The sequence below is a fragment of the Vipera berus genome (assembly GCF_964194415.1).
Source record: "Vipera berus genome assembly, chromosome: 1".
NCBI lineage: Eukaryota > Metazoa > Chordata > Lepidosauria > Squamata > Viperidae > Vipera > Vipera berus.
The window spans coordinates 306,358,781-306,372,673 of NC_138202.1; the positions used below are offsets into that span (position 1 = coordinate 306,358,781).

At 41.0% G+C, this 13,893-nt stretch overlaps 1 protein-coding gene across 3 annotated transcripts in view; it reads left to right on the plus strand.

The window, feature by feature from the left end:
- Nucleotides 1-13,893, plus strand: part of ENAH (ENAH actin regulator) — an 80,207-nt gene that overhangs the window by 1,117 nt on the left and 65,197 nt on the right. The window lies entirely within an intron of this gene.

Sequence of the window (13,893 nt, forward strand, 5' to 3'; positions counted from 1 at the left end):
AGTCGTGAAAGAGGTCTATAAGGATACGATAAGAGGAAGAGGGAGGGAGGGGAGGGGAGGTCACTGCATCTAAAGGAGTTAAAGAAGCGTTTTTAAAAAACAGGAGGGAAGGATAGGAACTCGAGGAGGGAAGATGATGAGGGCCTGGCTGTTTTCCGAGATTTGATGTGCATTTTTTAAAAGCAAAATATTCACCTTTTTAGATTGTAACCATCGCTTCAGGATATTACATGGAATGAAAAAGTAATTACACCCACCCCCACCCCCCTCAAATTGACGTGTGTTGCATTGCAGTAGCTCATACTGGGTTTTTTCTTTGTGTGATCAATAAATAGGAAAAAGTCACTGACATAATACCCCAGCAACGGTATGTATTTGCATGTAGAATTTTTAAAGGGGCCCCGTCAAAGCGTCATTACTAATCGGTATTCTCTTGTCTTTCTCCCCCTCCCCCTTAACCCATGCCGGGATTCCTTTCATTTTGAAACATTTTTTCCCTCCTGTGTATTTTGCATTCTGTGACCACCTCTCTGGCTTTGACGCAATACTTAAGAAATGGGACCTGGTAGGCTCTAAAATCAGCTCCAAGGAAACTATCCTCTTAAATATAAACAGTGCAGGTTAGGTATAAATTATCCTTTCTTTCCAGATAGTTGACATTATTTGTATAAAATTCATGTAAATGTTGGTAAGCTTTTATAATACAGTAAAATTCACATGATACAGTCTTAATATGTTGGGGAGATGAAAAGAATCTGACTCTACATAAAATTTAAATACTTTCCCGATTAAACTGCCCAGGAATTAGTGCCCTTTCTCCCTCCATGTGAGCTGTATAATCTTCAAAACTTCTTTTAACAAGATGCCAAGTTACTCCTTTTGATTCCTATACTCTGCTTATAAATCTTCAATATTCTGATCGCCATTGGCTGCCCTGTGTGTGTTTTGGGATGAAGATTTTTCCAAGTTGTTATTTTTTGTATTATGAAAAATCAATTAACTATATGTGTACTTTTTGACAAAACAGGATGGTTATATGCTTTAACTGAATTTGAATGTATATCTTAAATGTCTGGTATCTTTAAAACATTTTGGTCAGAATATTTTGGTTTTTTAATACTTTGTGGGGTTATGGCTAGATACTGCAAAAACTATTTTCAGGAACTTGTATTGCTTTTAAAATTTCAAATAGGGTGGCCACTATTAATTATAGGGTTTGTCTATATGATGAGTTGAACACATGATACAAAGAAGTATTAGTACGTGCTCCAGTAAATACCATGTATTTAAGTATATTTAAGCAAATTGTATTCCTTGTAAATAATGTCTTTAGAAATTACCACAATATAGGCTATACAAAATTGACTTCCTTTATTAGTCTGCTAATCTAATGCCCTATTTTCTTAAGTTTTGCTCTATTAATACCTCTGAAAAAAAGACTGTAAATTCATTGGATTTATTGTAAGTATGATTAAGAAGGTAGACACAGAGATTATCCTAATCCAAACAAAGGTCTGATAATTTATGGCTTTTGGTCAACTGTAGCAGTAAATAGTGTTGCTTATTTTGGGGCGAATTATCTCATTGGATTCTCCAAGTGGTCAAATAGATTTTTAACAATATCACCTTTCTGCTATTTATTGAGAAGAGATATTCTTTTGATAGGTAACTTAAGACAATTAGAATTTCAGTTCTGTGAAGAGAAATTGAAGAAGCTGGGTATATTTAGCTTTAGGAAAAGACAACTGGGATGTGGTTCGGTGTATGTGTGTGTAGATATGATAGCATTTTTAAAATAACTTGAAACAATGTCATATAGAAGACTGCAGGGCACTTAACAGTAGATTTTAAGTTACTTTTTCCTAACTTAGTAACAGAATTAAATCATAAAGAAAAGTAGTTGATAACCCATACTGAATATATTCAATGTATCTGACATGAATTAAAAACAAGTAAAGGGAAGGCTATCTGGAATGCTCTACTTTGGACTTCTGTGTTGAGGAGATTATTGGACTTGATGGGGTAAACTTTGATTTTATTCTGTTCCCCCTCCATAAAATTGGAACAGTTGTTTAAAATACTGATGACCACAGTTTAACATGTAGAAGAACTTTTATTATATGCTTATATGAAACCAGTATTGCTAAGATTTGTCTATTCTCTCAGGAAATGAAATCCTCTCTTCTGCCTTCTATTTAATATGTATATGTATGTAATGTAGCAACTTTGGTTACATTCTTTTAGGATCAAGGCACCATGAAAAAACAGGCTATAGTACTTAAAGGTTAATGTGCTGTGATAGGCAGCAGGCTAATACAAAATATGGAGATACTACTTTTTTCTTCCTTATTTAGGATTCTGGACAACTGTATGAGAAAATGCTATGGCATTCCCTGCTTCCTCTAATTATTTCACTGTACTCTGAACAAAAACTGGTATAGGTAGTCCTCGTCTTACAACCAGTTGTTTAGTGAGTGTTCAAATTTACACAGGACCTTAAACATCATTGCAGCATTCCCATGGTCAAGTGATCAAAATTCAAACACCTGGCAACTGGTGTGTATTTATGACATCTTGGGATCATGTGATTGCCATTTACAACTTTTGCAGCTAGCTTCTGACAAGCAAAGTCAATGGGGGATTCACTTAATCACAGTGGCAAAAGTCATAAAGTTGGGTGCAAGTCACTTAACAACCACCTTGCTTAGCAATAGAGATTCTTGTCCCAATTGTGGTTGTAAATTGAGGACTATCTATAATCCAAAAAGGTGAGGTAGGAAATTTAATAATGCAGAATTAATATAGTTTTCTCTTTTTAGATCTTTTATCAGTGACTGCTAAATTATGAGAGATTCTGGAAGTTTATATGATGAATTTTAAAGGCTTTGACTAGAGATGTGTGAGAATTGTCTGAATTACCTTGAGATCAAATCCTCAGTTTGGAGATTCATCTCCCATATGTTGCTTAATGGATGGCATGTCTTGACTGCTTTGGATTCTAGAGAATAAATCTGAAAAATGCCATCATCACATGACGTCGCGACGTAGCGTGATTTTTCCCCCATTGCCGGCAATGCAGTGGGTGCGGTTTTGGCATCCGGCCTGCGGGCTGGCAGTTTTGACACCCTGATCTAGATGGAAAAAACCCTATGGCACTTTGTTTTTTATTAGTGCAGGATGAACTTCGCTGGATATTTGGAAAGCAGAGAAGTTTTTGAGCTAGGTTCCCCCCCATTTTTTTCCTTTTTAAAAACATCCCTGACAACTTTATTTGGTGATAGATTATAATGAAAATTGCATGAAGAATGTCTGTAGCAAGTTTCAAGCAGGCATGTTGAAGAGATTTTTGCAGAAAAGTTGGTGGAAAGAAATAATGTTCCTTTGTAATGATTGGTGCTAAGCATAGTATAAGAGAGTCACTGATCTTTTTTTTTATAAAAATATATCTAACAAGATGGGTGAGTTTTCTACAAAACATCTTACAACTTGTAAGAGGAGTTGGGAAATAGGTGGACAAACAGTTAATTTAAGTTCTCTTCACACCAATCTCAACATGCTGCAACTGATGGCAGCCTGATTAAGGCATATTTCTGATTTGAGAGAAGACCTTTTCAGTCATTTGCATGTACTACTGCTATTCCCTCTTCCTTAGTAAGAATTTTTTTTAGCAGAAGAGGACATATGTAACTCAGGATTGAACTATGGAATCCTTGGTGCTCTCTGAGTTTGGTTGTTTGCTTCCAGATGTTTTAGAAACCTAGTTATTTTTTTTAAAACATTAGAAAAAGCCAAATATACCTTGTCTTTTTAATATTGGGGGCGGTGTTGTATCAGTTATTTCCATCCAGTACACTAAATTGTATTCAGTTCATGCACTGAATTGTATATGAGAGGAATTTGTACGGGACTTGAATTTTAGTACAGGACTTCAGGAGCTAAAGACACCCTAAATTGCTCTGTACTTCTTTGGAACAGTTTTACAGTAAAATAGTACTACAATCTCAGTTTTTACCATTAACACATATTTCCATAAACAGGGGTTAGATATGAAGATAATATGTTGTTAATTATTTAAATTACTTGTGGGAAATTATCATTGATGCCTTTCAAAACATTGTTTCAATCTATGTTATATTCAGCTGCTCTTGATAAGCTTTAAAATAGGAATTGTTGTTGAAAAGAGAAAATGTTTATAAATAATCTGAAATATTTATAGGTAGACCAGTTTATATGAAGAGCTATTGGGGTTAAGGTTAGTGGTGTGTTCAATTTTAAATGTAAGCTTATACTGGAATATTGATATTAATAATTGATCTTGAATTCTGCTTTCAGTATAACAATAGCAATAGCATTTAGACTTATACACCGCTTTATAGTGATTTACAGCTGCCTGAAATGCTGCATTCTAACCTGTGCCACCATGGCCCAGTGGTTAGAACACAGTACAGTATATAGAATACTATATAATTTCTATACATTTATTAAAACTTTGAATTTAAGCAACACTATAAATGTATTCATTGCCACTACAGCTATTCAAAATGTAAATACTTCCACTCTTAAAAATTTAATTTAATTTAATTTATTAATATTTCTATACCGCCCTTCTCCCGTAGGACTCAGGGCGGTGTACAGGGCAAGAATAAAACACAGAAATTTACAAAAACTAAAAAATAATTAAATGCATGCCCGATTAAAATACAATTGATACACAGTAAAAACCCCAATAAAAATGATAAAAAACCCCCACCAATCCCCCCTCAGGCCAGGCCGGCTTGCTCGAACAAGTATGTTTTCAGATCGCGGCGAAAGGAGCGCAGATCGGGCGCCGTCCGGAGCTCAACCGGTAACTGGTTCCATAGCTCCGGGGCGCCCACAGAGAAGGATCTCCCCCTGGGGGCCACCAGTCGGCATTCTCTGACCGGTGGCACCCTGAGGAGGCCCTCTCTGTGGGAACGCACAGGGCGCAGGGAGCTTGATGCCGGCAGCAGATGTTCCCTGAGGTACTCCGGCCCCATGCCATGGAGGGCTTTGAACACCATTACTAGCACCTTGAATCTCACCTGGAAGACAACTGGCAACCAATGCAGCTCACGGAGCAGAGGTGTCACATGGGAGTATCGGGAGACTCCCAACACAACTCTCGCGGCTGCATTCTGTACCAGTTGGAGCCTCCGGGTGGTCCTCAAGGGAAGCCCCATGTAGAGAGCATTGCAGTAGTCTAGACGAGAGGTCACGAGCGCGTGAGTGACCGTGCATAAATCATCCCGGCTTAGATAGGGCCGCAACTGGCGCACCAGGCGAACCTGGGCGAAAGCCCCCCTAGTCACAGCCACCATGTGATCTTCCAAGGTAAGCCGCGAATCTAGGAGGACTCCCAAGTTGCGAGCCCTATCTACGGGGGGTAATAATTCACCCCCCATAGAAAGAGATGGAATATCCAGATAGACCCGGGATGAAGGTATGCAAAGCCACTCGGTCTTGTCGGGGTTGAGTTGAAGTCTGTTCCTCCCCATCCAGACCCGAACCGCCTCCAGGCAACGGGACATCACGTTGAGGGCATCACTGGGGTGGTTTGGGGTAGAAAGAAAAAGCTGGGTATCATCAGCGTACTGATGATACCCAACTCCAAAGCCACGAATGATCTCACCCAGCGGTTTCATATAGATGTTGAACAGGAGAGGCGAGAGGACCGACCCCTGAGGAACTCCACAAACGAGAGACCTCGCGGTCGACCTCTGCCCTCCTGTCAACACCGACTGCGAGCGTCCCTGGAGATAGGAGGAGAACCACTGTAAAACCGTGCCTCCCACTCCCAATCCCCTGAGACGCCGCAGCAGGATACCATGGTCGATGGTATCGAAAGCCGCTGAGAGGTCTAATAGGACTAGAACAGAGGAATGACCCCTGTCCCGAGCCCTCCAGAGATCATTCACCAGCGCGACCAATGCCGTCTCCGTGCTGTGCCCGGGCCTGAAACCCGATTGGTACGGGTCTAGATAATCCGCTTCATCCAGGACCAAAGGGAGCTGATGCGCCACCACACTCTCAACAACCTTCGCAAGAAAGCGAAGGTTGGAGACCGGACGAAAGTTGTTCAATACAGCTGGGTCCAAGGCAGGCTTCTTGAGGAGGGGCCTCACCACCGCCTCTTTCAAGACGGCAGGGAAGCTACCCTCACTCAAAGAAGCTGATATAACTGCCTGGAACCAGCTGCGTGTCCTCTCCCGGGCTGCATAAACCAGCCAGGAAGGGCACGGGTCCAATAAACATGTGGTGGAGCTCAGTCTCCCCATAATCCTGTCCACTTCCTCCGGAGTCACAGAATCAAACTCCTCCCAAGTGATATCGACAAGACCACCCGCGTCCTGATCGCCAGACTCTGCCCAGTCAGAGTCCAGACCGGTCCGAATCCGAGTGATTTTGTCCGACAGATAATTGTTAAACTCCTCGGCACGACCCTGCAAGGGTTCCTCCCTCACCTCCTGATTAAGGAGGGAGCGAGTCACCCTAAACAGAGCGGCCGGGCGATTATCTGCGGACGCGATAAGGGTAGCGAAGTGATTGGACCTCGCCACCCTTATCGCAGCGAGATAAGACCTAATATGGGTTCTTAGTCGCAATCGGTCGGATTCGGATCGGCTGGACCTCCAACCGCTCTCTAGGCCCCGTCTCCGGCGCTTCATCTCCCGGAGCTCCGCGGAGAACCATGGAGCTCGACGGGATCTGCATCGGGTCAGGGGCCGCAAGGGTACAACTCGGTCAAGAGCCTCAGTGGCTGCCCTTTCCCAAGCTTCCACTAAGGCATCTGCCGAGCTGTGAGTGGGGGAGGCAGGTGGGGACCCCAGTGCTGCCTGGAATCTCGCGGAATCCATTAAGCGTCTGGGGTGGTACCATCTAACTGGTTCCACACACCCACGGCGGGGGGTGGCAAAGCGGAAGACCAGCCGCAGGAGATGATGATCGGTCCATGACAGGGGCATAATAATTGGGGAGCCCCCACCAAGATCATCTAACCACCGACCAGATAAGAAAACTAGGTCAAGGGTGTGGCCTCCCTCATGAGTCGGTCCTGAAATTACTTGCGTCAGGTCCATGGCCGTCATGGAAGCCATGAACTCCCGAGCCAACTCAGATGATCCTCCCAGAGATGGTAGATTGAAGTCCCCCAAAACTATAAGTTTCGGGAACTCAACCACCAACCCAGAGAGGACATCGAGAAGCTCAGGCAGGGCTGCTGCTGCGTGACTAGGCGAAAGGTACACCAGCAGCAAGCCCAACTGCGCACCAGGGCCGCATCTCAAGAAGAGAGACTCACACCCGACTATCTGCGGAACGGTGGCCTCCCGCGGAGCTAAGGTCTCCCTCATAACAACAGCCACTCCCCCACCCCTACCCTGAGCCCGAGGCCGGTGTAGCACCCGGAAACCTGGTGGGCAAAGATCAGCCAGAGGAATACCGCCCTCTGGGCCCAACCAAGTCTCCGTGATGCAAGCCAGGTCCGCCTGCTCACCCTCGACCAAGTCACGGACGAGAGGAGCTTTATTAACGACAGACCTGGCATTCAGGTACACCAGCCGGAGCTCAGGAGGCTGTGCACATCCTCACTCCCGGGACCTCGGGGTAGAACAAGAGGGTCGGAACGCCTCACCGCTTGCAAGTAGCGGAGAGGCCTTCCCTGAGATCGATACGGCCCTCTGTTCCTGCACCTGCTGCCATTCCCTAACGTCGTGGGAATAGACATTCCCACGACTTGCCCTGGAGCCCCGGGGGCGACCGACCCCCGCTCCTCCCCTCCGCGATCAATCCCGGCCCTGGCCTGAACAATGGTTGCTGGACTGCCCCCCATATCCGAACAACCAAAAGAAGTTCCCACCCCCCTCCCTAACCTCCTAAAAAATTTAACCAAAAAACTAACCAGGGGCCTCCTATTTGGCTTATATCGGAGGCCCCTACCCATGCCCAGCCATCTCTCAGGGTCCCAACACTCGGGCCCTTCATCAAGAGGAGGTGTAAAAAGTAAGGCAGGTCGCTCCCAGGATGGGGGGGGCCCCCTGAGAGCGTATAAGGTCGTGCTAGAATAAGTCAGACGCATGATCTTAACAAGTCCGACAAAAAAAACAGCAAGGCAGACCAGATCAACATGGGAGGATCTCAAAATAAATAAATCGAAGGCAAATGACCAGAGAGCCAGCCCAGCTCCACTGCCACTAGAGCTGGGAAATCCCGGAACAGATCGAATCCCGCCCTCTCACGGCGGTCAAAGCCAGGGGGCAACCTGGTACATACAAACCGGGGGAGCAATACCCCCCAGAGCTCTCACCTCTGGGAGGCAGCAGATGTAAAAACTTAACCACTCTCCCACAGTGGTTACAACCCGGGCCTTCTATTATAGGGGAGGGGGGAGAAGGGGAGGGAGTTAGAGCAAAGAATCTATGAAATACATCAGGATTAATAAGCCGGCATGGTCACAAAATGGTAGGAGAGATTCTGGTTATATAAGTCACTGCCATGTTGCAAAAAAGACTGGATGATAGTCAGTCAAGAAGGGAAGCCACAACATGGTCCAATGATTTTCTGGCGGCGCAGAGATTAAATTTTGCCTCACAAATGTCCGAGGCAACAGCGTCCGCGTTCCACCACCAGGCCAGGTCATCATATCAGAGAGGCCCACTCCCTTCACCGTCAGCCATCTCGGAGACCAGCCAAACGACGTCTCCACCACTCCAGCATTTTCACCCCCCCGCCGCTCCAAGCCGCGATTCATAAAAGAAAGTATTTTACCATTACCCAAATTAGAAAAATAATGTATTGTTCTGTAATAAGTTTATTAAATAGCATTGCTTAAATTTATTTTGTAATGAGAGAAGTGGAAGTAAGTACATATAATGGTGAATGCTAAAATGTTAAAATTGCTTGTATGTGAATCATAAATGTTTTCTCTTGGAATGCAAATGAAGGATAACACTTCTCAAATGCAATCAAATTTGAGCAAGAACTCATTATCAAGTAGTGATAGAGATAGGAAGTAGTTTTTCTTTCACTATTGTAGCTTTTTGGTGTCATCCTGCAGTGCTTTCTTGACCGGGATGCCTTGCGTACAGTCACTCATGGGCTCGTGACCTCTCGTTTGGACTACTGCAATGCTCTCTACATGGGGCTGCCCTTGAGGACCACTCGGAGGCTTCAACTGGTGCAGAATGCAGCCGCGCAAGTTGTGTTGGGGGTCTCCCGATACTCCCATGTTACACCTCTGCTCCGCGAGCTGCATTGGCTTCCAGTTGCCCTCCGGGTGAGATTCAAGGTGCTGGTGATGACCTATAAAGCCCTACATGGCATGGGTCCGGATTACCTACACCTGCTGCCGGCGTCAACCTCCCTCCGTCCAGTGCGCTCCCACAGAGAGGGCCTCCTCAGGGTGCCACCGATCAGAGAATGTTGACTGGTGGCCCCCAGGGGGAGGGCGTTCTCTGTGGGCGCGCCAGACCTGTGGAACCACTTACCGGTTGAGCTCCGGATGGCCCCCGACCTTCGCTCCTTCCAACGGGATCTAAAAACCTATTTATTTGAACAAGCCGGTCTGGTCTGATGGGTTCGGGTTTTGGGTTTTAACATGGCTTTTAACTATTGTATTATATCGGGCATAATTATTTAATGTTTTTTAACTTTTGTACTTTGTATTTTGATATTTATTGCCCTGTACACCGCCCTGAGCCCTTCGGGAGAAGGGCGGTATAAAAATTTAATAAATAAAAAATAATAATAAATAATAATATTTGGCTTTTAAAGATCTGTTTCACTGGAAATTTGACAGAAACTTCACTCTGGAATATAATTGCCAAACAAATGTATTTGTAACTTTGAGTTCACTTCATATAGCTTAGTTTGTGGGGTATCCCACATCACTATCTGATCAGATTTAACTAAATAGCTTTAAATTTCTTGATGACTATAAAGTACTCAGTATATAGTTGATGGGCTACTTGTTTGCCCAATTTTTTGTAGGGTTTATTACATCTAGTAAGGAGAGGATCTGTTAAACAAATATATCACTGGAATATTTATGGGCTGTTGTTAACTTTGTTCTTTGTTTCTTTTGCTACACTGAAGAAAAGCTATTATGGCCATTGCTTGCATATGATAGAAATAGTTTGCTAGAAAGTCTGGAAAATACCAGATTTGGCAAGGATTTTATATTTTACCAAGGATTTTTATGATCTGTTTATTTAATATTTAAATATGGGATTACAGGCAGTAGCAGAAGCAATGCACCTTAATATAGAAATATTTGTAAATTAAAAAATGATAATTTCAAGTCATACATTCAAGGTAAAAACTATAAATTAAATCAACACGTCCTTTGAATGTAAGGATTTCAGTTTCTCTCTCAGTGGTTGTATTATATAAATAATTTTAGTTTCTACTTTGAAAAAAGATTGATCATATTTGTTCTAAATTCAGCAAACTGTCAGAATGCTTCCTTTGCTTTGGAAATGTATATTTTCCATTGATTTTTTAAAAAGATAATATTTGATATATCAAAATCATCCACTCTGTATCATAGTTAACAAATTCCATATTCTTGCATCTTATGTTCATCCATTTTCTTCCAAGTGTAATATAATGCTAAGCTTGTAAGCCGCCCTGAGTCTTCGGAGAAGGGCGGGATATAAATGGAATTAAAATAAAAATTAAAATAAAATAATTTAATGGAACTTCTGAGGAAGTCTTATTAAGAGTTGTAACTAACAAATACAATTTGTAGGACTAGTTATCTCATAAATTGAAATATTAAGTAGTAACAGATATTAATAAATTTGCTGAGACAGATTGTTTACCTTTTTGTTTACAATTTTGTGTTGGCAGCTTAATATATCCTTCCAGATGGTAGGGAAACCAATAATGTATTAAAGTCAAGATTTTTCTCCCTTTCTTTTTCAGTACTAATAATAGAGCTTTTAATATTGTGAAGCCAGTACACTCACATGTAAGCATAATTATGAAGAAAATGTTTGGAATATAATCTCTGAGATGATTTAGTTCATAATTTGATTAGATATGTTAAATATGCCTTTTGGATGTAGTCATTTTTGGTATATGTTCTTCTTTAATGTTGGTTTATTTATTACAAAACTTTATGTGCCACTTGGCATTTTTTAAACCTTGATAATTGCGCCTGTTTTTCCAGAAGCAAAATTACAGGTAGTCCTCAACTTACAGCCACAATTGAGTCCAAAATTTCTGATGCTAAAGGAGACATTTGTTAAGTGGCTTTTTAACCCATTTTATGACTTTTCTTGCCACAAATGTTAAGTGAATCGCTGCAGTTGTTAAGTTAGTAACACAGTTGTTAAATGAATCTGGCTTCCCCACTGACTTTGCTTGTCAGAAGGTCACAAAAGGTAATCACATGATCCTGGGACACTGCAACTGTCATAAATATGAGTCACTTATCAAATGTATGAATTTTGATCATGTGGCCATGGGATGCTGCACAGTTGTAAGTGTGACAAATGGTCATAAGTCACTTTTTTCAGCGTTATTATAAGTTTGAATGGTAACAAACTGTTTTAAGTTGAGACCATCTCTACAGCAATTCCGTGATCAGCATATAATAAAAATATATAGGAAAAAATGGTCTTCAGACATCTATTTTAGCAGTATTTCCTGACAGTAATTTTACAAAACTTAACACAAGTTTTATTAAAAATATATCTGTTTAGAGATGGAGGTCAAGAGGTTGCATATGGAATTGTGCATACATAGACATATGTTCTCTCTAGAAATAATCATTTTATGCTAAGCTGCTATAGAGCTATAAATCCAACCATACTATTAAGCAATATCTTATCAAATTGAAATTGACATTACTCACCGATAAAACCAATGGATAGGTTTAGTATGCAGACTTTGCTAAGCAATTGCAAACCATAATTTGCTTGTTCAGATGTAGTAATGTAATTCTGAACTAAGAAGGTTCTGACAAATTAACTATGTAAATAAACTACCATTCTATGGTGAATGTGATATAAGCAAACTTTATTTCAGTGTTGAAACTGAAAAGTGATAGTATTTAGATCAGGCATGTCAAACTGCCGGCACACAGGCCGGATACATAACACCAAAACCATGCCCACCCCATTCCCTGCAATGGGGAAAAAGTCACGATACATCACATGATGTCAGGCGAGTTTGACATGCCTGATTTAGATTGTCTGGTAAACTTTTCAGGTTTGGAAGAAGAATAGAGGGACATTTAGGGCATTTATGTCAGTTGGGAACAAATTGTCAAGTTCTGTATTTTTATGCTTTAGTATGGGAAAAGAAGACAATAAGACAATTTTTTGACTGCTGCACTATATATTTCTGTGCAACAATGACTAAAATTGGCTTGCTTTGTTCTACCTTTTCATGTGGAGGCATAGAGTTCCTTAAGTGGTCTTGTCAAAGGGATAAAAGCAAAAGAAAGTGGCTGCAGAACTTGATCAGCTCAAGATTTCATTGTTTTTAAAATCTGCAGACACTGGACATGTAGATAGAATTTCCACAAAATCTTTAACACAGATTTTGACTGTCACTCCATAAAACAGAATTCTAAAAATATTTAAAAACAAACAGTACCTAATTTTGATTTATGACTGGCTTGTAAGCATACATTGTAGAAGACATTAAGCAGTAAATTGCTAACCTTGTTTCAGAAAAAAATTGCTTGCCATTATAGTTCAGTATTTGGATTACTTAATAAATTCTAAAGTTATTTCCAGGAGCCTTCTTCAGTGTGAAGTTTTCCAGAGGGGTTGAATGTAATCATCTCCAATCACCTTTCAGGTATCTTAGTTACTTGAGCAAGATCTGCTTAACAGCACATTAACAACTTCTAAAATAATGAAATTATTATTGTTCAGGTCAGCATGGCAATATTTGAATTTTAATTCAGTTGCCTTGAATAATGCATAGAGTTAAAATCTTGGTTGCTGAAGGGAAGGAAAAACATTGGTTCAATTCACATTATATGGAATGTATTGCTTGCTCTCCTTAGCTGCCTTCATATACAACCTGAATGCAGTATCTGTCTTTTGTTGCTGTATCCAAATTTGATAGTTGGTGCACATTATATCTTCACTGCTAAATATAATTAGAAATTATTATTGAAATGGGGTTTCAATTATGGTTTAGGGTGCAGGCTAAAATGATTGAGAACACATTCTTGATAACTAGATTATAGTTGGACAATGACATCAGCATTCAGGCATTGTTACGAAACAATATGCTGGGCTGGTGTTGTTTAAAAGTTTAGTTACCTGTATTTATTTTGGGTATAAAAATATTGTTAGTGTACTGTATTAGTTTTACATATATAGATAATATATGCCTGAGGAGCTAAATAAAATTGTTCGGCAGAAAAGGAACAGGCGGTGCCATTTTGGGATATGACATTTCAAAAATTGATTTAAAACATGTTCTTCGTGTATGTTACTATTTTTTTCTTATCACAGAGTGGAAAGAAAATGGAAAATATTCAGAAAAAATCTAAGAAAAAGTTCTGACCATAGTAGCTTTAAGAAATAATGAAATTTGCTTAGCTTAAAAAGTTTTATTCTTCTTAAAGTAATTTTGTATATTCCATAACAGTATAAAATAAAATTTCAACTAAACATTATTAGAGAATCTAAACTTTTATGTTATTACTGATACTTGCATTATTTTCTATTGGATTCTGAAATATGCCTTGGATCTTGAAGTGCTAGCTAATATAGAAAAGGCTATAGTTTAAACCAGAGGTCCCCAACCTTTTGGGCACCAGGGACCCGTTCCGTGGAGAGAGGTTTTTCCGCGGACCGGAGGGTGAGTGGAGGTTTGTGTGCTGCCTGCGTCCCACAGATGGGGCTTTAC